We start from the raw sequence: 24089 nt of genomic DNA on the forward strand, positions 1-24089 counted from the left end.
CATATGTTGGCGTATATTAAGTGTCATCAATCAGTTATATATGACTGCAGACCAGCGTGTTTTTTTTTAAATTTATTGTAGGAGCATTTGGATTGACGGCGCAGTAGGAGAACAGGCTGTAAAGTGAGCAGCAGAAGTTTTTTCTTGCTGTGCAAATGTATCTGAATTTTACCGTGTGTGTCAGCTTTGGAGACTGACTTTTTCAGACTCATCTGTTTTAGTGTCAGTTTTACATTTAGTTGAATTTTGGATTTAAATATCTTGGAAACAAGGATGGAGAGCTACTGGTAACAATCTTTCTTTTCATTGTTGCATTGCAATCTTTGTCATCCACATGGGCACGTGTAGAAACCCCATTAAAAACACAAGTAAACGTATACATGGACAAGAAACCCAGGTTTCTTTCTACTTTTGGATATATATTTATATTGTATATAGTAGTTAAATGTTTAAATGTTTATGCTTACCTCTGTTTTACTTTGTTGACTTAAATGTCCTTTATTTTTTATATTTTTCTTGTTTATTTGTATATTCTATGTATGTACGTTGAGAGCAGCATGAAAACCAGAGTCAAATTCCTTCTATGCGTATACATGGCCATTGGCATACATGGCCAATAAAGCTGATTCTGATTCTGATTCTTTTCTCATTTACACTAATTTAAATAGTTAAAGTTAATGCAAAAATCTGACGATAAATCGTTTACCAAAGTGCATGTAAACGCACTGTGTAATTGAGCAGTTGTGTCCCCGGCCTCTCAGCAGGGTTTATCTCAGACGGATGGGGTCACTGCCCTGTGTGCCACTGTATGTCCCCCTCCCATTCCTCAAACCCTCCATCACGTTGACACTTGGACAGACGAGCTGTCTCTCACATGGTCTGAAACCTGCAGATATCCTCCATCCATTTGCTCCATAAGCCCATCTGCACAAGAGTACAAAACAGGCAAACAGATGCAGGCCTATTACCACAAAACACTTGAAAACATAAACACTGCATCATTATCTTCATACTCCCGTCATAGCCATTTAAAGCAGACAACAAATGAACCAAAGTCAGTGACCATAAACACGGGCTACATGTTTGCACTTTCTTGTGGGAAAGATAATTTTGTAAATAATTTAAGAAACAAAGGATAAATCAGGACAGTGTAAAACACCAAGTTTATCTTCAGCTAATTGCAAAGATACAGAGCAGAACTTTTTGGGTGCAGTCACCACTGTGCTGCATTCCAGATGCTGATAGCAGTATTGGACCACCAAGGACTTAAAGTATACTTACATGACTTGAGATGTACAAAGACTCTGATAAAATGTTTCCCTCTGCTGCTTATCCATCCTCTCCTTGTCAGAGTGTGTCTTGTCTGTAAGACGGCGCCTTGTATTTAACAAGTCTATAAGCAAGTTGGAGTTCTGGGCCTGAAACTGAAGCTGAATTTTAATAACAACACTTACTGCATCAGTGCCCTGTTGCTCTGAATAATCGAAAGAACACACTGTCAACTCTTTTCAGAGACACTGTGTCTTCAGTACAATGTTGTTCCAATTAAAACTGTCCACAGTGAGGTCTGTGCATAGTGAAGTGTAACTTGCTTCTTGTTTCTGGAAAGACACATTCCTGCTTACTTTTTTAAATATAATTTAAGGCATAATCTAAGGTTGCCAATATTGGCCTGATGTTAGGTTGGACGGTCCACCAGATCGGTCCAGAGTAAGCTATCGCAACAACTATTGAATGAATGTGGTGGTAAATCTTAGACTCTAATGTGTCAAAGCTTGGACAAAAAACAAAACTATCTTCAAGATCAGACACAACAAGGGTCAAGTGAGAGAAACATGTTTATTTGTACTTTCGGTAAACTGAACCTTTAATTTAGGGGTCTGTTTTCAATTCCATCTGGTATATACTGTACATAATTGTGAACAGCAATATTTTCATTCGAATGGTGGTCTGCATGAGCAGGTGTTTGACGTCGATACTCTTAGATGTATAGTTTGTGCTAATTTCCTGTAAAACACTGACTTTTTTATTCAGCTTTTGGCAGAGGAATATAAAGAAAGAAACAGGGTGTCTTGCCAACATTAGGCCACAACTGGAATCAGTATTCCTTTGACACAATGTCTTTGATTAGTAAGGCTGTTATGATTTTACAGGCCAAGACATAGAAGCCATATGGTATGTTTTTTATTAAGATGCTAAATGAACTGAGCCTTTATGTTCTTGCGGTGCACTCGGCCCACCAAAAGAGCTCTGTGAATTCTGAATCCAAGGGAGAGTCGAGCAAACTCAACAATCCCACTGAGATAAACCAGCAAGAAAATTAGAGGATGGATTGATCATAAATCATTTGTGCACTGCAGTGCAGTGTTCAGATGCATTTCAACACTTGTCCTTCCTTGGGAAAGTGGATTTTTTTTCCCTACCAGTCTTTCACAACCTGTGGCTTGCATGCTGTTTCAAGGAGAAGGAGGCTGCCAAGTATCACTGCGTACTCCAAATATTTGTGTGGTCAACTGGACAGTGCTGTTGCGGTTGAATCCCATCAGTGATGTTCAAACACTCTTGAACTTGCTTCATGTTTTACACTGCGCTGTTCAAGTTTTGGCATTTATTTTTGTTATACGATGAATAAAATGTGGAAGTAATTTAAGGGAGGAGATGTTGATTTCTGTTGTCCTGCTCTAGCTGAGCAGCATGATACATAGAAATGAAGACAATGCAGTGTATGTTCTGATCACTAAGTGATTACTTTGGAAGGTTTGCTTCAGACGTCACTTTTGAGTCTGCAGTGTGTTTGCTCATTGTAATTTAAGAACATTCCTTATCCGTCCACCCCATTCATGAATAATTAGTTAGTTTGCGTCACAAACTTTTTAACTTTCTCTTTGACTTCTGCTCTGTTTGTCATCTTATTTTTCTAAAATGTGGACTTTTTTACTTGTGTCAATTACGCCATTACTGTACAGGTGACTTATAGTTTAAAGGGAGGGCAGGCCTACCCTACAGGTGAACATTTCTTCTACGGATGTCTTTGCACTACTTGTCTCTGATAGAGTTCAATAAAGGTTGGTGGCAGTCCTGTCTTTAATGTGTACGAAGGTTGAGAATGAACTCTACCTACTCTACTTTGCATTTGGCACATGTACCAAACAACAATGTTTTCCTTTCTTTTGCATATGGACAGTTTGAGTTACATTTTTTTACCTTTCAATTATCACTACTGTCAATTACAAAGGCCAATCTTTTCCGTTGTCTCACTTCAAACCAGGTGCTCACAAGATATTGTCTATCTAGCTAACTTTGGATGGCCACCACAAACAGTGCAGCATTATCTTGAAATCAAAATAGTATTTGGCAGTACGGTTAGCCACAGCCACAGTACACAAACATCTATCATTGTTGGATTACAGCTCAGTTACTGTAAGCTCCGTGTTGATTCACCACCGCTGTAGACCTCCGGTGTGGACGGAAATGAAACTTGAGAGCGTAACACAAACTACAACACATTAAAAAAAAAATCATCACATTTATTTGAAATGGCTTGGTCTCCAAGAGCAACCGCAAAATGCTGGACATCCTTTAAATCCCTGTGCCTGCAGCCTCATTAGCAAGCAGCAGAGAAGCGGAAGCCATATTTTTGCAAATGTTTGCATAACCAAGTGTGACAACTTCACCAGTGGCCAAACACAGAGGTGTTATGTGTTTGCACCTGTCTTTGTTGAATGCTTAGCAACCAGTGGCATAGTCATTAATGACTCTTGTAGATCCACACAACTAAATTATTTTCCATCATAGCATACAGTCTAAACCTTTTTTTGTGAAGCTAGTTTGTCACCTTAATGTAAACAATTAGCATATGGCTGAATCATCTTTTATATAATACATTTAGACAGAGTTTCTTGGCCTGTAGCTGTATAAAATTATACAAGTACAATCAATGTTGTGATGTCTCTCAGCCGACGTCTATGCCCAATGAAGCTGATAATTGTTGTACCACTATTTTGACATCTTGGGTTTATTGTGTTTACAGTCGCCTTTTTTATGTTTCCAGCTTGGTTATCAACTTTTAAGACTGACCGTCTTGTGCGCATTCCACTTGTTTTTTTTTGCAGAATTGTTTGAGGTACAATGCTGCTAGTGATAGCAGAAACATACTGGACCCAGTCCCTGGACATTATTTACATCATTGACTTACCAACTTGAAATGTATATTTTCTTTCTCTGTGGTGTCAGAATGATAGTCGGTACACATTCAGTCCAATTTGACATTTCAAGTTAACAAAATATCACATGGCATTTTAAAGCCAAATACTATATTGACACATGGATACATAAAGGAGGCAATGCAGTATACAGATTATGCCAATGATAATTGTTTAGCAGGTTGTTTGGACTGGCTGTGTGTCACAATGTGGAGTCCTGGCTAAATATTTACTGGGTGCTGGGGGACTAGAAGGCATGCTTGGCCAAGCTTGTGTCTCTGGTTCAGCAGCAAGGAGACGGAGAGGGGGTAAGATGGTGAAGTCATCGCCACCGACCGATGTCGTTAGCGAGCCAGTGATGTTCACTACTGACCCTTTTACCATTTAGGGGGCCCTGGACTGATATGAGTGTCATTGACCCTGAGGCCAAGCGTGGCATGTTTGGGGCCTGCAGAATATATCCCAAGCTTTAACCTATACAACGGAGCCAATTATAACTGTGAAAGGCCAAACAATACAATCCATCAGTCAGGTTTCTTGGGTAAACAGGAATGGCCGGCCCATGTCGGGGTGTAAACTCCAAATCCCAGAGAAACTAAGGGTCAGTGGAGCTGTTTGATTGTCTAATTGGGGGTTGGACTCTGTGTGAGTGTGTGTGTGTGAGAAAAAGAGAGAATGAGAGATTAAAAAAAGAGAGAGTAAGGGCATGTGTGTGTGTATGTGAATGTGTGTGTGCATCCCTGCGCAAACACTACGGGTCTGGAGGCACCGAGACACCTAATGAATGTGTGTTTGTCCTTCAGACCCCACACACCTCTGTTTATTTGAACATGGGATAGTGTTCCTGAGCTGTTTTATCCTCCCTGTGTTTGCCACTTAACACGTGCACCGCAGGGTTGGCCTGTGCAGCAGTGTGCACCACGTTTCTTTTTCTTTTTTTTAAAGAGGAAAATATTAGTCAGCCTGACAATAATGATAGACAAACAAACTTTATCTTGTATTTGTGGATACAGTGTTCCTCTTCATTATTGTTCGGCCTTCATTATGAAGCAGGGTGATAATCCAAACAGCTCCAGCGCAGACGGTGCCAAGGGCAACAGGCCAACGGAAGATTGGCGGTCGGTTTAGTGTCAATGATGTGGTGATGTGGGTCAGGGATAGCAGCAGCAGCGATCATTGCACAGTGGCTAAGAGCCCAGCTAGACCACCGGGGAGGAGGCCTTCACCTCTTTCCTCAGCCATCAATCACTCACATTCATATAAGCAAAGATAGATACAAGCAAACACAACCAGACGCTCATCCTTACACCTTGCCATTATGTGTAATTTACGCTTACTTCACACAGAATTACCTACAATGAAAGTCGTAATTTACATTATGATGTATATTCTTCATGCCAGATCTTTGGTTCCTGAACATTGATTGATGCAGCATGTGTTTTATTGTAACTGACCGATGTGTGTTATATTTTAATGTTCGCTTTATTCTGTTAAAGTGGACACTGTTCGTTTTTTGCTCTATTGTCACAGAATGAATCTTAAAAGCCAAGGTATGCTCAAAACGATTACTTTTTAAGATTTGTCCTCCCACCACGTTAGACAGCAAAAGTGTTTATAGTCAACAGCCACACTCAAAAAGCCTGCTGTCATAGAGAGGGACCAGGCGCAGTAGTCTGTCGAAGACAGATTACTCCAAATCCTTTCTACTTTCTTACTTCCACACCTGTCACAAGCTGCGTTAAGTGGACCTTACTGGCAGATCGATCATTTTGGTAGTTTCAAAGATGTTGAAGGACTGTAATTCAGATGCTTTTTGACCATCCGGCAAGCACTACAGTGGAAGTCTAACGGCACCTTAAATTCCCGCATTCAAACAAGGCCATAACCAACACTGGCCTCCAGCTTTACGCTTATAGATAAGGAGGTTTATGGCTCTTTAATGTTCATTGCCATATCTAGCCTACTTGGGAAAGGGCCACTAATGGATAAAGTAGGGTCTGTGGGTGGACAGAATTCCCTGACAGAGACAAAACTATTTTAAATGCATATTTATTTTAAAAAGGAAACCTGAACAAGAGGATCGCTATAAAATGATTTTCCCATGATTTGTGTGTTTACTGGTAACTGCAGACATTTTATCAGAATAAAAACACATCACAGCTGATGGCCGTTTACGTCCCTGGTGTTTCATATTACCATAAGGACTCCCTCTGTACCAAACCTACTCAGCATTATGTCAGTGATGGTGAAGTGTGTCTTTGACCTTTGATACCTCCGTGTGTCTTCTGCGGAGGCCTGCTACTCATCTGGTGTTAGCTGTTTCATGCTGGCATCATAACTGACAGTTATTAATGTTTATGGTTATCTGCATGAAATTCACCATGAAAGTGGCGATGAGAGGGATGAGAGGAGTGTCTCGAGTGTCTTTGATATATGTAGCGTGATGTCTAGCGTGGTGATCTCTGATTATACTGAGTTCTATGATGAAATGAACACAGGTTTGTAAATCCGTTATATAATTCCCATACAGATAAATAAAGTCATTTTTTTTCATTCTTACTCAATTTCACACAATGCACACATATGGATATGCATGTACCACTTCTACTACTCCTACAACTACTACTAACACACACACATGCACACACGCACACACACACACACACACACACACACACACACACACACACACACACACACACACACACACACACACACACACAGGCTGCCCTGATGTAGCACCTCTTTAATTCACACCAGCACTTGCTATTCTTTGCTGGTGGTGTGATAGTATTCGCTGAGAGTCCTTCCTCCTGAGTCTTTCACTTGTCTCAAACACTCTACTTCAGCGCAAGGCCTTATTGCCCACCCAAAGAGGTTATAGGGATTCTCGACTGCCCTCTCTCTCCCTAAGTGGGTGGTCCTCTGGGGTATGGCTGAGGCACAGGTGGAGCATTGTAGGGGTGCTCACAAAAATAACCCCCCTCGCTCCTCACCATCTACCCCTCTCCCCACCCGGTTTTGCCACGCCTGCTCTACGGAAAGGTGGACTAAATTTTGCAGAACCCTCCATTAGACCGTGAAGGCACTGAAGGTGAAATGTTTACACACACAAACCTGTGTGTTAGCCATGCTGGCAAAGCTGCGCAAATTAAACACTCATATACAATACAGCATTCTCTAGCTCTTTAGTAAATAAGAGCTTCGATTTCAAACTCGCCGTTGCTTTGAAGGTGCCATAACAAGGTGCTTGTAAAATATCATTCTTAATAAAGTTATATTATCACAAAGGCCGTGGGCAACAAACTTCCCCCCTTCCTCTACTAAAAATATTCCCATGCTCTGGTTTTGTAAATAATTATAGTTCGGCTGAATGTGTTTTATAAAGTTTACATGGCAGGTTCAGTGCACCCTATCTGTTGTTTGGAACCCTGCAAACCACCAGCATGATGTTGACATATGGCAGCTCTGGTGTAGTGCACAAGGCATGGATTACTTGGGACCATAATAAACAGGAGCATAAAGAGGGATCTGTGCACAGAGGTTGACTCTCCTCGGACCTCCTTGTCTTAATATCACTGTGTCCGTCTCCAGCTTTCTGAAACCCTCTGGGTAAGTAGGGATGCTGAACGTACACGCTCTCTCATCCTACACAATCGGACTGTGTGACTTGGCTGGTAGGAGGCTGCCAGCCACCTGCTTATATGTGTTAACAGAGTGATTTATTGTGAAAGCATGATGAAGATAGACACAGAACATGTGTCTTGATAACCATAGAAGCCCTGAAATGACAGGATATTAGGTAGAATATAAAGGTAAAATAATGAAAACATGTTTTTATCACTAGGTCATGTTGACACATAGACTCATAATAGAGACATATTTGTGCAGGAACACAGCAGGTGCTCCCCATGGTGATATTGCAATGCTAGTTTGCACAAAGACATGGCTGTGTGCGCCATCCACCTGCACTTAGGTAAAGAGATGCCAGAATTTCTGATTCAATGAACCATTTATGCCAGGTCGAGTAACACAGTGGTCTGCGTGCTTTCCACCTGTACACCAAAGCAGTGCATTGTGCAAAAAACGTGAAAAGCTTGTTAACGTCCTGTTGAGCGTCTTACTGCAGGAAAGCACCGTTAAGATTGACGACTTTGGCAAGGTAGTCAAACACGCGGTGACAGGCACTTCAGACAATGACGGGATTGCTGAAGAATCAGCCGACTTTATGTGAGGCTAAACATCCATTATCAGAGTTCCTGTCCTCTTACGTCTCACATAACTTCCTGCTCAGATCTTTGCGAGGGCCAGATGGTTACATTGGCCACTGGGGATTGCAAGAAGCCCAGAAAGACAGTTTTACAATGTGCAATTACGGGACAGATAAACTAAACGCTCAACAAAGCAAGGCATTTCCAGATCCCTGACTTCCAGACTTTGATAAGGAACAAGCTGCATTCCTTGGCCAATTTACTGTCTTCAAAATTGAAATACCAGTGCTAATGAAAACTGTAGCTTGAATAGGAGATTTTTGTCTCAGTCAGTAATGAAGGCAGTGCACTGAAGATATACTGTAAAGCATGCAAGTAAGTGATCTGACTGTAGAACCATCAATGTGTGCTTAGAAAACTTTTAAAGCACTCAAAGTCATCTGATTTGTTTTGGGTTTGGTCACATGCCATTTGATGCTAAAGGGGATAGAGTTTGGGTGAAGTCTGGGTGAAGTAAAATCAGAGATTTGTTTGAAATCACATTATACATGTTAGAAAATATTTGCTGAAACAATGAAAAAAGACTGCAAACTATTTTCTACTGAATTGTGGATTTGTACTGTTAAACTGTTTTTCATCAAATTCATGTTGAAGATTTTTTTGCAGGCCTGAAATTATGGCTTGATGAAGCATCCATAGCATAATCCCTTCCTTAACACTAACCAATAACTAGAGCGCACAGCGTCAGTGGTTTTGCAGCTCAATAGTGAGTTACAACACCACGTACATACGTACTTACCACAGTCTACAGTTAGCTAGCTAGCTATGACTTCCTTGACTTTCCGTAAATGTACATTCCCTAGTTTTTCAGGATTTACAAAAAAAATGTAGTCACCTCATTTAAATTACTAAATAAAAATCAGAACGTGAAGAAAAGGTGGATTAACTTTTTAAGGAGTCACCTTGATGGAGAGCTATGGATCACCACCAACTTCGTTGCCTCTGCAGTGAACACTTTACACTGGATAGTTTCAACAACTTTCTAAGAAGACAACTGGGATTCAGAAATAATCCACTGGTGAATGAAGCCGAACTGTCTATCTCCTGTGTCCTTCCCCGGTCTTCATCCTCTCGTACCGCTGACATCTGGTGTCATCTGGTGACATCTGGTGTCGCTGTGGCTGAGTGGAGAGCAGGGCTGCCTTTCAATCGGCGGTTCGATCTCCTGCTCCTGTAAATTCTGGTACATTATATAAATTTAAAATTTAAGTTATATATTGTCTACCAGCGTGCCCCGGGCATCTCAATGCTGCCGTCACCCCCGCCAGCCAGTTAATGCGACTCACAGAGCTTCAGAGAGCCCGGGGGGGGCGACACATCACAGACAGACAGTATGATACTTTTAAAATACAGCGCCTTCAGCGCACACACCCCCAACATTTCAGAGGAGAGAATACTGCTTATTTTTTCCTGATTTTGAAACCCAATTTGACATACTTGATTGGAATTTGGCTGGGTGGTTTGCTTTAACCTACGAGCACGGCTTCACACATTGCTACACTCAAAGTTCAGCCTGTTTTGTTCCACATTAACATTTCACAGAGAGATCAGGCGCCTGCCCTCTGCGCTTTACCCCAAGGGAGCAAGAATCCCCCACACACTGACACTGATACAATCTCCAGGTAATGGCAGCCTGCCTGCAAGCCAGAGGGTGTCTGAGGATATACTGTGTGTATGTATGTGTATATATGACTCGAGGAGGTACTCAGCACCACTGGTGTGGTCACAGGGTCAAAGTTCACTCAGAAATGTGTGGCCTGGGGTCGAGAGGTGGTATGGCCTCCGTTAACGGTGAGGGTAGAGTTTCAACCTCCACCCTCGCCCTCTCCTCTTTCTCCAGGCTGCTCTGCCACTTACATTTCTCATTATGACACGCGTGACAACCCCCACTTTTTAGTCAGGTGACAGAGGCTTGATGGAGGTGAAGAAAGAGGGAACAACAAAGCAGGACAGCAAGGCGTTAAAAAACAGAATAAGAGTGGTTTGGTGGTTTAGATTTGTCTATGAATTTAAGTTGGAGAAAGTCGGAAGCAAATATCAAAAAAGGATTGTTGGAAAAGTTGATTTTGAGTTGACTTTAATGTGGGAGCAAGTGTGTTGATGGTGTAGTGGTATAAATGCTTGGTTCACATATCAAATGACGTCTGTTCATTAGGAGCGAAGCAATGGTGGAATATAACGACTCAAGTACTGTACTTAGGTACAATTATGAGGTACTTTACCCTTGAATTTCAATTTCATGTTACTTTTTATTTTAACTTTTACTTCACTCTATTTTGTTTAACAGATGCAAATTAAGAAATAACAAGCACAACCGATGACTATTGTTTTAAACCATATTTTATAAAGTGAAGTTTTCTGTCATGACAAATGCAATAAATTAACAATACAAGAACTTTTACATTTTAGTATTAATACTTAATGTAACTTAAACCTGCAATCAGCAGTTTTGGTCACTTTAGGCAGAGCACAGGTCTGTCATCTTACAAAATTGTAATGATTTAATATCCAGTTAAAAGTCCCTTGTAGTAACGTCAATAATAAAAACATTGTTTACAGTTACAAAATAAAAGTTCTGAATTTTCCCACCACTGAAGCAAAGACGTCCAGCGCTGTTCTTCTTGTACAATCTCACATGGAAATGTGACTGAAGCGTACACAGAAGTTTTTCTCTGAAATCACAGTGACAGTTTTAATAGTGATCTGTTCTGGTAATTTATAGTATTAATTGGTGCAACTTGCAAATACAGACACACACAGACACACACACACACACACACACACACACACACACACACACACACACACACACACACACACACACACACATACACATTCTCAGCCAGACCTGTTTAAGTGTTCCCTAGACAGTATGTGATCCTCAGACAGGACAGTGCTTCCTCCTCTAGTAGTCAGGTCTTGTCTGAAGGATCAGTCTGGCGAGGTCATCCAGACAGAGACAGAGAGGGAGAGAGGATCTCTCTCCTTTATGATGCTCTTGAGCCCGCTCAGAAGAATGTTGTTGTTTTTTCAGTTCCATCTGACCTGATGTTACTAGCAAATGTTGTTGACATCTTTTTCAGATTCTTCAGTGGTATTTTTTGTGTGCATTAGCTTCAGTTCACTGTAGTCTGTTTCAATCTTTCCCTTTCTGTCTGTTTATTTCCACCTTGCTGTACCTGCAAGTCTTTCTTTTTTTGTTTTACAGAACACAGACATGTTAACTTTACACATTTTTATCATCTCTTTGACATTATTTCTCATGCAATGTCTTCTCTATTGTTTTTTTGTGCCCTGACAGTTTTGCCTCCTTGCCTCTCTCTGTCTCGCTTCCTCTGTCTCTGTCTCGCTGCTGGTGTTTTTCTGAAAAATAACAAGGTCTGGGGCTGTGCGTGTGCATGTGTTTTGCGCTGGCTGCATAGACTAGATGGGCTGGCTGCACTGTGCTGGCTTCTTGTGTGGTCCCCCGGCAAACTTTATGATTTATTCAGCTAAAGGCAGAGGAGCACGACCCCCAGTGACCACAGAGAGAGAGCTGCACGTGGGTTTAATGATTTCACCACAAAAATGTCTGCTATGGCTGGGTCTGCATGGAGCTCAGAGCCCCCCCACTGGCTGAATGGTGGGAGTGGGGGGTGGGGGGTAGAGGGGGGTTGAAAAGAGAGCTCGGCTGACCAGCCTGAGTCAATACAAACGCTTACCACTACACATCTACTTGGAGGGATTACGAGGGAAGAGGAGGACAGACAGAAAGCTACATCCGATTGGCATGTTCCAAACGTTTTAAACTCATGTCTTTCAATGAATGCTCAGCGATTCCTGCATCCATGCTTCTATTCTTCATCACACATTCTGCTATTTTTCTTTCTCCATCCCAGTCCTGTCCCCCCCTGAGTCTTGTAGCCAGTGGGAGATTTCAGAGGCATTATTGAAATGTGCACACAGAGGATGATGTAACCAAGCTTTCAAGAACAGGGAGAGAGGCAGAAATAATAGGGGGGGGGGGCATTTCTCTCTTCTGGTGTCCAGGTCTGCTGGCTCAAGAGAGTGCCTGCTGAGGGCTTGGATCAGGATGCTACGCTTGGTGCTGCTTCTCTCTCTGTCTGTTTGGCCACAACTCCCCAGAACAAGATGATGTCATCCACAGGGATTCGTGAACATTCTTGACAAAGAGACAAAATCATGGGGGTGAGCCTCATTATGCAGCAGGTCAGAGAGCTCTATACCGCTCCTCGTTTCAAAAAAAGTTGGCTTGGTTCATCTTGCTTTTTCAAAATGTTTCTGCATAAAAATATGTTTTGATATAGGAATCTGTGAACAACAGTTTATGGAAGCTGATAGTGCTACAGGTGGAATTTATGAATGATTGCTGATAAGCCATTTCTTTTTTTACTGGAGACATTTTGATACTGAAAAGTCACATTAGGAGAAGCATGGCGGTAAATATTTGAATAATTGATGACTGCATTCCATTGAGCTGCTACAGTGACAGAATCCTGGTATTGTGCATGCTGGCTCACTTGACACACAGCCATGTAATCCATTGTTTAAAAAGAATTTTAAAGGATCACACCAGAGAGTGGCATATTTGAGCTTGTTAACAGGACAGTAAGTTCACACAGTTAATTCAAAAGACCATCGACTCATAACTGCCTGCAAATCGCTCATTTTTGTGAAGCAGTATGTACTCTAACAGAGGAGGGTTGCAGTGATTTAACTTTATACAAGCAACTCTAAGTTGTTGTGTAACACTTCTGCCAAAACACAAAGGTAAACTCACCAAGCTGAGTGGCGGCGATGTACAGCAGTGTGTGTACTGCTAGTTCCATTAGCTGTTAGTGGCCCCTTAATGTCCGAAGGGCCGGTTAAGAGTAGTGAGAGAGGAGCTAGCAGGCAGTCAATGGTAGTATCAAACAGGCAATAAACCGTGTTTTGAGAAAGTGTGAGGCACCGCAACCACACCAGTTCCTTGAGCATGCAACCATAACTGGGCAGCCAAAATATTGTGCAGTTTGCTTCAGCAGAATGCGAAATTAGCTGTGGACAGACACAGAGGTGCACACTCAGTCATGGACACACGCACACATGCACGCGCGACCAAACACATAACCTCTCTCAGGCTTACGCCTGGCTGAAATAATAAGCTGCGGTAAGGTTCTCCATCTGCAACTCTCCAGCTCTCCGTTCCCTCAAACTCAACCCTGTTAAGACGGCTTGCTATTGATCAATGGCTCGAGTTCAGTTGTGGCAAAAGATAAATGCAGATTTAGTTTGTCCCTGCTGTGAATCCACTGATCAGTGCATTCAATTGGAATTAATTGATTTTGCTGCAACATTTCAGTTTTAAATGCTTTAGAGACTTTTGTGCATGTGAACCTCTGTCAAGGGCTTCCTGCTATGGACAGAAGCTCTCGCTGGGAAGTATCACTTACATCGCAGCAGGTTTTAGTTTGTGTTTGCAGGGATGCCTCCTGAGCGTCTCTGCGTGTTTTTGGAGGGTGAAGCCGTATCAAAACCAGTCATCATTACAAGCTCATTCCACAACCCCAGGAGGGATTACACAACGGTCAGTGCGTAGTGGGTGTGACACAGGCTTCTCCGTCAACCCCAGGCTCAGGGCTCCCAGTGAGTAATGAGTCCACCCAGCAGAACCTCAGCACACGCCCGGGGCCCAAGGAAATGTATGTGCTCACCATGTCTGGTATGACAACCCCCCTCCTCGACTAGCCAGGAACAGAAACTCATATCTGCTGCTCTGTCTTTGATCCCCAACAATCCCTCCCACAAAACATATTACGTGTTTGTTTTTTATATGGCAAGCTATGTACGGTTTAATGACTTATTTCCCGTAGCATCTCATGGGTCTAAAGTAAACGCACAAATGTACACAGAGTACCTACTCTCTGTCTACTTGTCTCTCTCTCTCTCTCTCTCTCTCTTCTTGCTGTATCTCTAACACACACACACACACACACACACACACACGCACACACACACACACACACACGCACATACACACACACACACACACACACACACACACACACACACACATACACACACACACACACACACACACACACACGCACACACACACAGCCTACCAGGTCCAGACTTAAATCAATATGACTCAAAATGCAAAGAAAACATTGACCCAAAACATACAGACATGATGAAGGCATTTATTTGCTCAGCAGGGTCTGCGATGATATGTGAATGGGCCATTTTGTTTGCAGAGAAAACGGAGGTGAATTAATTGATGTGTAGGCAGAGTAATTTAATGTCCAAGGGCCTGTTGAGCCCATTATAGTCAACTGGGGATTTCTCCTGTTGTAGCTCCTGGGTTTCGCTGCTGAACAGACCTCCATTAGTGCGTGCCATCGAGAGAAAATGTAGCACAGGTTTGGGAGAACAGTAAGTTCCACTTTTCAACTCTTCAGTTCGGGGGGGGGTGAAAGGGATGATAATCCTCGCAATGAGAAAGCTTGGTCGCTCGCTTCCTCCTGGTCCTTGGAAGGATTTGGTAATACCAATCAGTTCCAAGTGTGACATATCCTCACGCTGCTGCTCTCCGGCTCTCCCCCACTTAACTCCCCCTTCTGCCGCCTTGTCCCTCTTTAAGGAGCGTTTGTTTTGGGCCTTGTCACCACCGTGTGCCGTGTGGTTCCAGCCACGATGGTGGCGAACCGTCTCTTGCTAATTAACGCACTCCAGATGAGTCATGGAGGGTGAGAGGGGCGTTCGCCGCTATTTTTGGCCCCCGACACCGGCCCATAAGAGACTTCCCCTGTGCCCACCCCTCTCTGTCCCTCTGATCTCTGGACCTCCTCAACAGATGAAACGAACACTTTTGAGGAGGGCCTCCATCACTGGATCCGCTCCTCTCTTTGCTGGCCTGGTGTGAACAGCTGCCTGTTTTGGTTTGTGTCATACACACAAACATTCATACACACCGTGTTTGGGTTTGAAGGCCTCTCTCGGCGGGTCCTCGGTGTCCTATGAGTTATGACAAATGTTATTATGCTCCCTTTAAAATGACTTTGCCAGAGCAGATCGCCGTGTTTTCCTAGAGCATGGGTCATTTGGCCGCCATCCAGTGTTTGAACAGCTGTAATGAGCACTCAACATTAATAACTTCACTATGGAGAAAGAGAGATTGGCTATAGATGGAGTCTTTATTAATGAAAGAAACAATTTAAATGGTAACATTTGCTCCATCACTACCTCGTCTGAATATTCTTCCCTTCCAAAGCCGATGCTGCTTCATGGAGGATATGTGGAACAGTGTAATGTCTATTACAACTTTGTACACAGAATTCACTTGTTGTTATGCAAATATCCACATCCACCAGGAATCATCTGACTGGTGGGAGTTCTCTGTTTCTTAATGTTTATGTTTGGATAATAGAAAAACATCCTTTGGGAGAGAGTGCTGGTCATTACACGTTTCTATTTGTCACTGATGGATAGAAGCACATTTGTTTAATTTTCACAGAGACACATAGGGAGTAGTAAAACTGTACTTGCACTGCTTTTAGGCCCCCACAGCCTGACCCAAATTAGACTTTATGTGCCACTTTGTAATGACTAGCTACGGCCCCAATTTTACCCTTGACCAGATTTAAATAAGGCCCCATTTGCTCTGGCATCAGTGGTGTAGGTAGCAACGCAGCGGGCCGGCTGGCCGGGCATGTGCTCTCAGCCAGAGCAATCTATCATTACCAGTGTAATAAGGGGAATGGACTTTTTTTCTGTCTTACAATTGAGGCCAAAATGAATGCTTCCACACAAAGTGATAATCACGAGGGCTTGCCAAAGGAGAGGTTGCCAGAAATCCACTACTGCTTTCTTTTTCTCATTTTTCTTCCAGTGGGTTAGGAGGGCTCATCTTTGGCTGATTGCTGTCTAATGTAGTGCTGACCTCGACAACTGCTGAGTCTCCCAAGGACACATAGCTGCTACTATATTTCTAGTTTTTAACGAGCATGTCAGGATGCAGTGTACTCATTTTGTTTTTGCAGCTAAAATAATGTCACAACCAAATGAGTTTTAGCCATGCGAGATGTGTGGCAATCGCTCCGCCACTGTGGTCCAGACTGAAATATCTCAACTACTACTGGGTAGATTGGACCATTCAGTTTGGTATAAATGTTCTTAAATGATGCATCATAATGACATTCTTGACTTTTGTCTGGCATCGCCTTAAGGTTGACAACTATTGGATGGATTGCCATACAATTTGGTAAATCTTTCCCCAAAGGATGAAACTTTGCTGATCGACCTAACTTGTCATGTAGCACCACTATTAGGTCAAATCTTGGATTTATTTACTGCTATGGTTATGACCAAATACCTGCAAAATGAATGATATTCTCATGAGCCTCAGCTAGTTAGTTCTAATTGGCAAATAAAAAAGCACCTCTTTGCTCTCTCTGTCCAACCTTAGTCAACTTTTTCTCCCACCTTGGTGTTTTGCATCCTGACCTGCCATCCAAGAGAAAGAAAGACATTAAATATTGTTCTTTTCAGGAGTATTATTCCAGTAGGTTTTCACTCTGAAACTTTGTGTAGGTCAACCACTGTGTTGGAAATCACTCATTGTTGTGTGGTCTCTCTCCCATTTTCCATTGTGTGGTCAAGAGAATTGAGAGCGCCGCTTACAGTGCTCCATCCTGCCCAGTCAACAGAACAGGGGGGCCTCTCACAGCAACCAACAGTCGTTTGAAGATGAGGTTTGTGGCTAGTTTCCACCCACAACGCCAAGCTGTCTCTGATTAGACCTGAGATCTAATTTGAGAAGGGGGCTAAGAGTGGGGTTCGGGGTGTGGGGGTCTGTGTGGCGCAGCCATCCTCTCCCAGAGGGCCCTCAGCTCAAGGGCCTGTGTGCTTGACTTTCTCTCAAGAAATGCATTCTGATGGTACGAATAAAAGTACAAGAAGAACATGCAGACATGGGGAGGAATGGGAGAAGCCCTGCGTCCTCTCTCCGCTTTCTTTTTCCTGTAGAGGAAGCCCCTGTCTTAAACTCCCAGTCAAGATGTTGAGGACTATACCCCTGACTCTACGCACACACATACGCAGGGTCTCATGGTCACAGTAAACATGACGCTGGCCGACCCTCTGACCCGAGTGATGTATTTCTGTGCTGTGTGTCAGCTCCCTAAGTGTGTGTTCTGGCTCCAGTCTGGGTCATGCATTGTCGGGAATGTTGATGAAAAATGACAGGCCATTATTACATGCCATGGCTGTCCCCTCTTCTCCCCCCTGCCTCACCACTGATAGGGGAATACTTTTGAAAAATGATCGAGCCCAAATCGAAAACCGCAGTTGCTACTTAAAACTATACCCCCCCCCGGCAAGGTCCAAATCAGTGCTATGAAGACCCCTTTTAATGCGACAGCCGAGGCCGGAGGCATTATGTTTTCAAGTTGTCTGTCCATTCCTGTGAACGCAATATCTCGGGAACATCTTGAGGGATTTTTGTACAATTTGGCACAAACGTCCACCTGAACTCGAAGATGAACTGATTAGAGTTAGGTGGTCACAGGTCAAAGTTCAAGGTCAATGTGACCTCACGTCTGACCCATTATCGTGGACACGATATCTCAGGTACGCCTTCCGCAAATTTCTTCAAATTTGGCACAAATGTCCATCTGGACTCAATGATGAACTGATAAGATTTTGGTGGTCAAAGCTCATTATAATCTACAAAACACGTTTTTGGTTATAAGTCAAGAATTCAAATGGTAATTATGTCAATTTCACACAAATGTCTAAGAGGATAAAATGATGACATTTACTTGTTCACAGGAATGGACAGATGGACAGACAACTCGAAAACATAATGCCTCCGGCCTCGGCTGTTGCATAAAAAAGGGTCTTCATAGCACTGATTTGGACCTTGCCATTTAGGACAGACATGGATGTAAACTGCAGCCTGACTGGTTGGCGGAGGCATACAACTTCGAAGCGGTAATTTTAGTTCAGGAATTTAGCAGAATATAAACCTGACAAAATTTGGCTTCTTTTTTATTTTTTGGTCAGCTACCCGTCCTCTCAGCCTGCCTCCTTCATCCTACTCCATTAGGTTTTTATGGACTCGGGTTTCTCTGTTGAGGTCATTGTTGTGCTAATGTTCTGCAGGGTGGAGAACAAAGCGCAGAGTAAAAGAAGCCCTGGTTCCTGAGGGAGGAGATCAGGCAGCTGCAGGCAGGGGGTCTGAAGGTTTAGGTTACCTGCTCACTGCCTCGTCTCCTCGTGGCTCAGGACCACCTGGGTAGTCGGCGCTGCTTTTCGGGGAATCAGATAGTGTGAATACAAGCGGAGAGACACATAAAGAGTTCGCACAGACACAAAAACTAAACGACGATCACACACGCACACACACACACACACACACACACACACACACACACACACACACACGCACACACACACACACACACACACACACACACACACACATACACGCTGAAGTGATGAACCCACACATCTCCAGCCTCCACTGACCCATATCTGCAGAGCACAACTCCCGGGGTCTCGGGTGGATGTCAAGAGGTGTGGTGGCTGTCAGCAACGGTTGACCCTGCACCAGTTCTCTGATATCTCCTGTCACACATCGCTGCCCAGGAAGCACTTTTCTTTCTCTTCTGGTCTCTACACACTTCATCATGCTGTCTGACTACAACAAGGCTCAAACCACAGACCGCTGACCCGTGTGTATGTTCGTGTGTGTGTTGAACAGCACTTGTGGATTATTCGTAAACTCTGATTTTGACCATAAATCATATATTCTTATTTGCTTGTAGTTTGACATCAACGTGTTTTAAGTCTTATACGAAGAAATATTTTAGATTAAGAGAACAATTGCAACAATTGCAATCAATGTACTAGCTATAACACCGAAAATTACTAAAAATGGTTACCACAAGATTCAATTCTTCACCTTAGAAACCCAAACGTAAACCCAAATTAAACTGCTGATTAAGATCATGTGATATGATTGAAAGCTCCAGAACAGCTACTAAATGGACCTTAATAAGGTGAGATTGTTTTGTCAACTTCTGCTTTCAACGTCTAGAATGAACTCAATTAGTTAGCCAAAGTAGACAATAGCTACTTTAAGTGTTTAGACAAAAACATGACCACTGGGCACAACTGTCAATATGCTGATGAAGATCATGATGTGACTAAAAGCTCCAGAACAGAACAGAGTAGAAAAACAACAAATTAAGATGTCAGAAGAAAAATAAGAAAAAAATAATATATAAACTAAATTATTTTACATATAAATTAGCAACATTTGCAGGATTCCATACCAAAAGAATATTCACTATTATAACATAAGTGAGAGCTAAGAACAATGGAACGCTGAATAAAACATTTATAGGCGACAAAAACGGCTGCAATATATTCTCATGAACTGAAAACACATTGTGAAAGGGTTAGAGTCGAACAATGCCGTGGTAGCAACCTGAAGCATACCTTGCTTTATCGAATTTCTTATTGCAACCAGAGGAGTCGCCCCTGCTGGCTATCAAAAAAGACGGCATGGTTGCAGACAGGAAAAAGCTCTAAAAACCCACTGTACACTACCTGCTCAGCACCATTCATTAATCATCCGTTACATGCATATGAATCATGATAAATTGATCTTAGAATAATATAATAATACAAATTAACCCAGTTATTAGCCTGCAGTGACTAATATTTACATTCTAGGGATAATGTAACTTAAATTATTATTACATTACATTATTACAAAATTATATTCAGAGTTTCAGTCACCTAAGTTGTAACCTGCCTGTTACAATGTGACGTGACTCGGGGGTTTGTTCACAGCATTTCCACAACATAAAAGCCTCGTCAAAATATTCTCGTCCATGAACTTGAATTGATTTTGAACGTTAATATTATCCTGAACATAACTTAGCCGTTTTAGATACAATGTTATTAATTTTGGGGTCAATAATCTAGTAGTTCATTCTCAGCTAAAAGAAAAAGGGAGAAGGTTGAAATAATTTTCACAAGACACAACACAAGGTTTTCCACAACATTTGACTTTTTCTCGTGTGGGTATCCTTGCTAATGAACATTCAAGATACTTCCTTCAGGAGTTGCTAAGACCAAAATCAGTAAAAAGAGAGTGACTGTTGGACTTACTTTTACCAGGTGGCCATAAGCTTGACTCCAAATAAATGATGATATTGCTCTGTAACTGCTGGATGTGTAAATGTACAACTGTTTGCTAAAATGTTCGGCATATAAACTTATACAGTGATGATAAACAACTTGTTTCCATATGCCCCAAAAATTGTTATCGCAAGTTTGAGATACATTCACTGAAAGAGGTCTGCAGAGAGGAGCTCCAAAACTTAAGAAATAGCACTTTTTTGATATATAATGTGTAATTATTTATTAGGTGGAGACGTGCAAAATGTCTTCCCATCTAAATTATAGCATTTAGTGTGTTTCTACGCTGAGTAATGTTTCACATAATGAGCAGCTATGGCCATAATTGGTTAAAACCACAGAGGAGTATAGAATATGAATAGAGTGGAACACCACAGAGGTGGTATATGTCCATATTGTATTCCATATATATATATATATATATATATATATATATATATATATATATATATATATATATATAGAACATGTGTACATATGAATTACTTTATTTCAGTCAGCCATAATTCCCACCCATTGAAAAGAACCAGCACATTCAACAAAAGTCACATCAAGCTGAGAATAGCTCTTGTCTTATTATCTGGAACCATTTAGATGTTGTTGTTTTTGCTCAGCAAACACTTCAAAGTGGAAAGAGTGCTATGGTTGACCACAAGGGAATAAATATGGTTTTTGATCAGCACGCTAATTACCTTCCACAGAGTAAATATGAGTTAAGAAAAAAACATTGTGAGCCACCCGGGTGTAAATGCTAGCTGTTGCACACTAATGTGGTCTTCAGATGCTTTATAAACCAAAGTGGTGTGTTAGAGCTCTTTATGTGGGTTACTACACTCTAGTGTTCATAACGCTGCTGCCGCTACATAACCCAGCAATATCATCATCACCACTCATTCCTCCCCTCCTTGTTGACTAATGCCTTGTTTAACACACTGAAGTTGATGCAGCCTTTTTTGGTGCTTTACACCGTCTCTACAATTGGGGATCATGACAGCTTCTGTATGCGTAGAGATCTATCATCGGCCTTGGAAACATTTGTCACTCCTACACGAGTCTTGTGCTCCAGATGATTTTTACATCATGTTTGCTGTTACAGAGCTTAACTTTACGCTTCATGACACGCAAGTGCAACGTTGCATAAAGGAGGTGGTGAGAGAGCACACACACACACACACACACACACACACACACACACACACACACTGTACTTCCCTGCCCACTGTAGTTCTATCACAATCTTGAAGTTTCCTGCCAAACCCCTGCTAATGTTGCTCTTGACCGCAGTCCAGTTTGGAACATGTGGACTGCGGCTTGACATCCACTTGCACACAGGTCAGGATCATGGGTCAGGATGATGATGTGCCTCTCGAGCACCTTCCTCTCTCTGTAACGCAATGTAAACAGCTCCAAGTGTGTTACGCTGGGCTGCTTCCTGCTGCTATGTGTGTGGCATGCTGCGTACGTCAGCTGATGAGACATAAAGTGAGTCTGTTTGCGCAGTTATAAATACATGGACTGTGAATGGAAGCAGCCAAATTACCAAGGACTGTTTTGATTTGTCGGAGTGTGGTGTGGAAAATCTTGCAGAAATTGATTATGACATGAAGCTGACAATGACGTGAAAATCATTTTTGGATATGTTACCGTTTCTTTGAACATGGACGCCAGGATTGAACATGTATTGCAACATGCTTTCCCTGCAGATTGATGAAATCAACGAAGCACAAAAGTTCTGTTCGGCACAATGTTTGTCAGATAGAAATGGACCGCAAGCTTCATTAGATTTCATCCTTGCTTGTTTCCTTTTTATATTCAAAGCATGAGAGGCTAAGTCAACAAATAACGGTGGTGTTTGGCACACTTCGTTACACGCCACACATCAAAGTCAGCCAAGGAAACTCAATGAGAAGCATTGCATGCAGTTTGCTCCTGTGTCTCCAACATTAAGCTATCAAACAAACAAGCCCAACAACAAGATTATATGGGATATTGTAATTATCTTGCACGGCAGCTGGATTCTCGGAATGTCAAAAGATCACATGAGAATCGCAAGATCACATATCACACGAAATCCATGTTGTCAGGTTTCAATTAATGCGCTTGTGTCACGGACCACTCCTCACAGTGTTCTGTGAGGAGCTACTGGCAGCTAAGGGCGGGGCATTTCCATGGTGTGTGTACGCACGTGTTTCAATGCAAGTATCGAACCTGGTGGCAGCAACTCTGCTAACCAACAGATTTCATGGTTACACAGACCGAAACTTTCTGCTAATCATCAGAACTGTTTTAGAGGGTCGAACATACAGGTTCGCTAACTCCTTCCAACCACAAAGACATTCATACCCGCTTCACACAGTGATTGGCCAGGTGTGTGGAGGTGGGAATCAGAAGTTTTTGAACTTCTCTAACTTCTCTAACTCTCTAACTTCCTCTCTTTTGTCATTTCATACACTATTTATGGTATTTTTTCATGCGTACAACCGTGTGCAACTCTAACTATATAATGCATTCCATGGCAATTCAGCCTGATCATCAGTTTAATTGAGGTCAACCGTAACACTTCAGACAAAAACAGGAAAGAGAGCTGATTATTTAATTAGCTCATATACAAATAAAACATCTTCATCCTACCTGAAACACACTGCCAGTCTGAGAAACTCGTCATAATCTCATGAAAAGTGAAATAACATCATCACTGCTAGAGCTCTGAGACTCCATCGCTGAGCAGTTGTGCAAAAAACAAACAGGACGCCCAGGAGTGTCTCATGTGCAACCAAAAGTCAACATTGACTTATTTTAGTCCATAACTTAAATAACATAACAAACATTTTAAGTTTAAGCCGAATGTTTAACTAAATCTAACCAAGTAATTTTCTTGTATTTTTGTTTTGTTTTATTTCAGTTTACAACGTTAACCACATGATTAAAACTACAACCTTAATCTTGGAGGAAATATGTTTCCCTCAAAGTGTAGTGCAGCTTGTTTGTATGGGAATGTAATTTTGAGAAAGGGTTGGGATGAGACCCCACAAATAAACGTTCACTTCATTTTAATTCATCGTTTTATGTACTTGTGAGCTATTTCAAAGACAAATTGCTATCACTTTGTGATGGATTGTTCAGTTTTTCTGGCTGAAATTTTGATGAAATGATTACTTAGCTTCTGTTAACAACTCCGTCTGGTTGCAGATCTTCATTTGCATTGGAAGATGATAGTTTGACATTTCTACGATAAGAATTGTCATGGCAACTTGAAATCAGTTGCTGTTAAGAGTGAAGAGAGTGAGGCAACTAAACGCCCAAACACAATATTTGTCTATCATTACAGAATTAAACAGCACAAGAAACATTGTAAACAAAGCTTTGTTTTTTTCTCATCAGTGATGAATAGCTCTCTTTAATACACTTTATTTTACCAGAGGTG

This window comes from Cebidichthys violaceus, unplaced genomic scaffold, assembly GCF_023349555.1.
Source record: "Cebidichthys violaceus isolate CVI_PGR_0920_01 unplaced genomic scaffold, fCebVio1.0.p SCAF_4, whole genome shotgun sequence".
NCBI classification, from domain to species: domain Eukaryota; kingdom Metazoa; phylum Chordata; class Actinopteri; order Perciformes; family Stichaeidae; genus Cebidichthys; species Cebidichthys violaceus.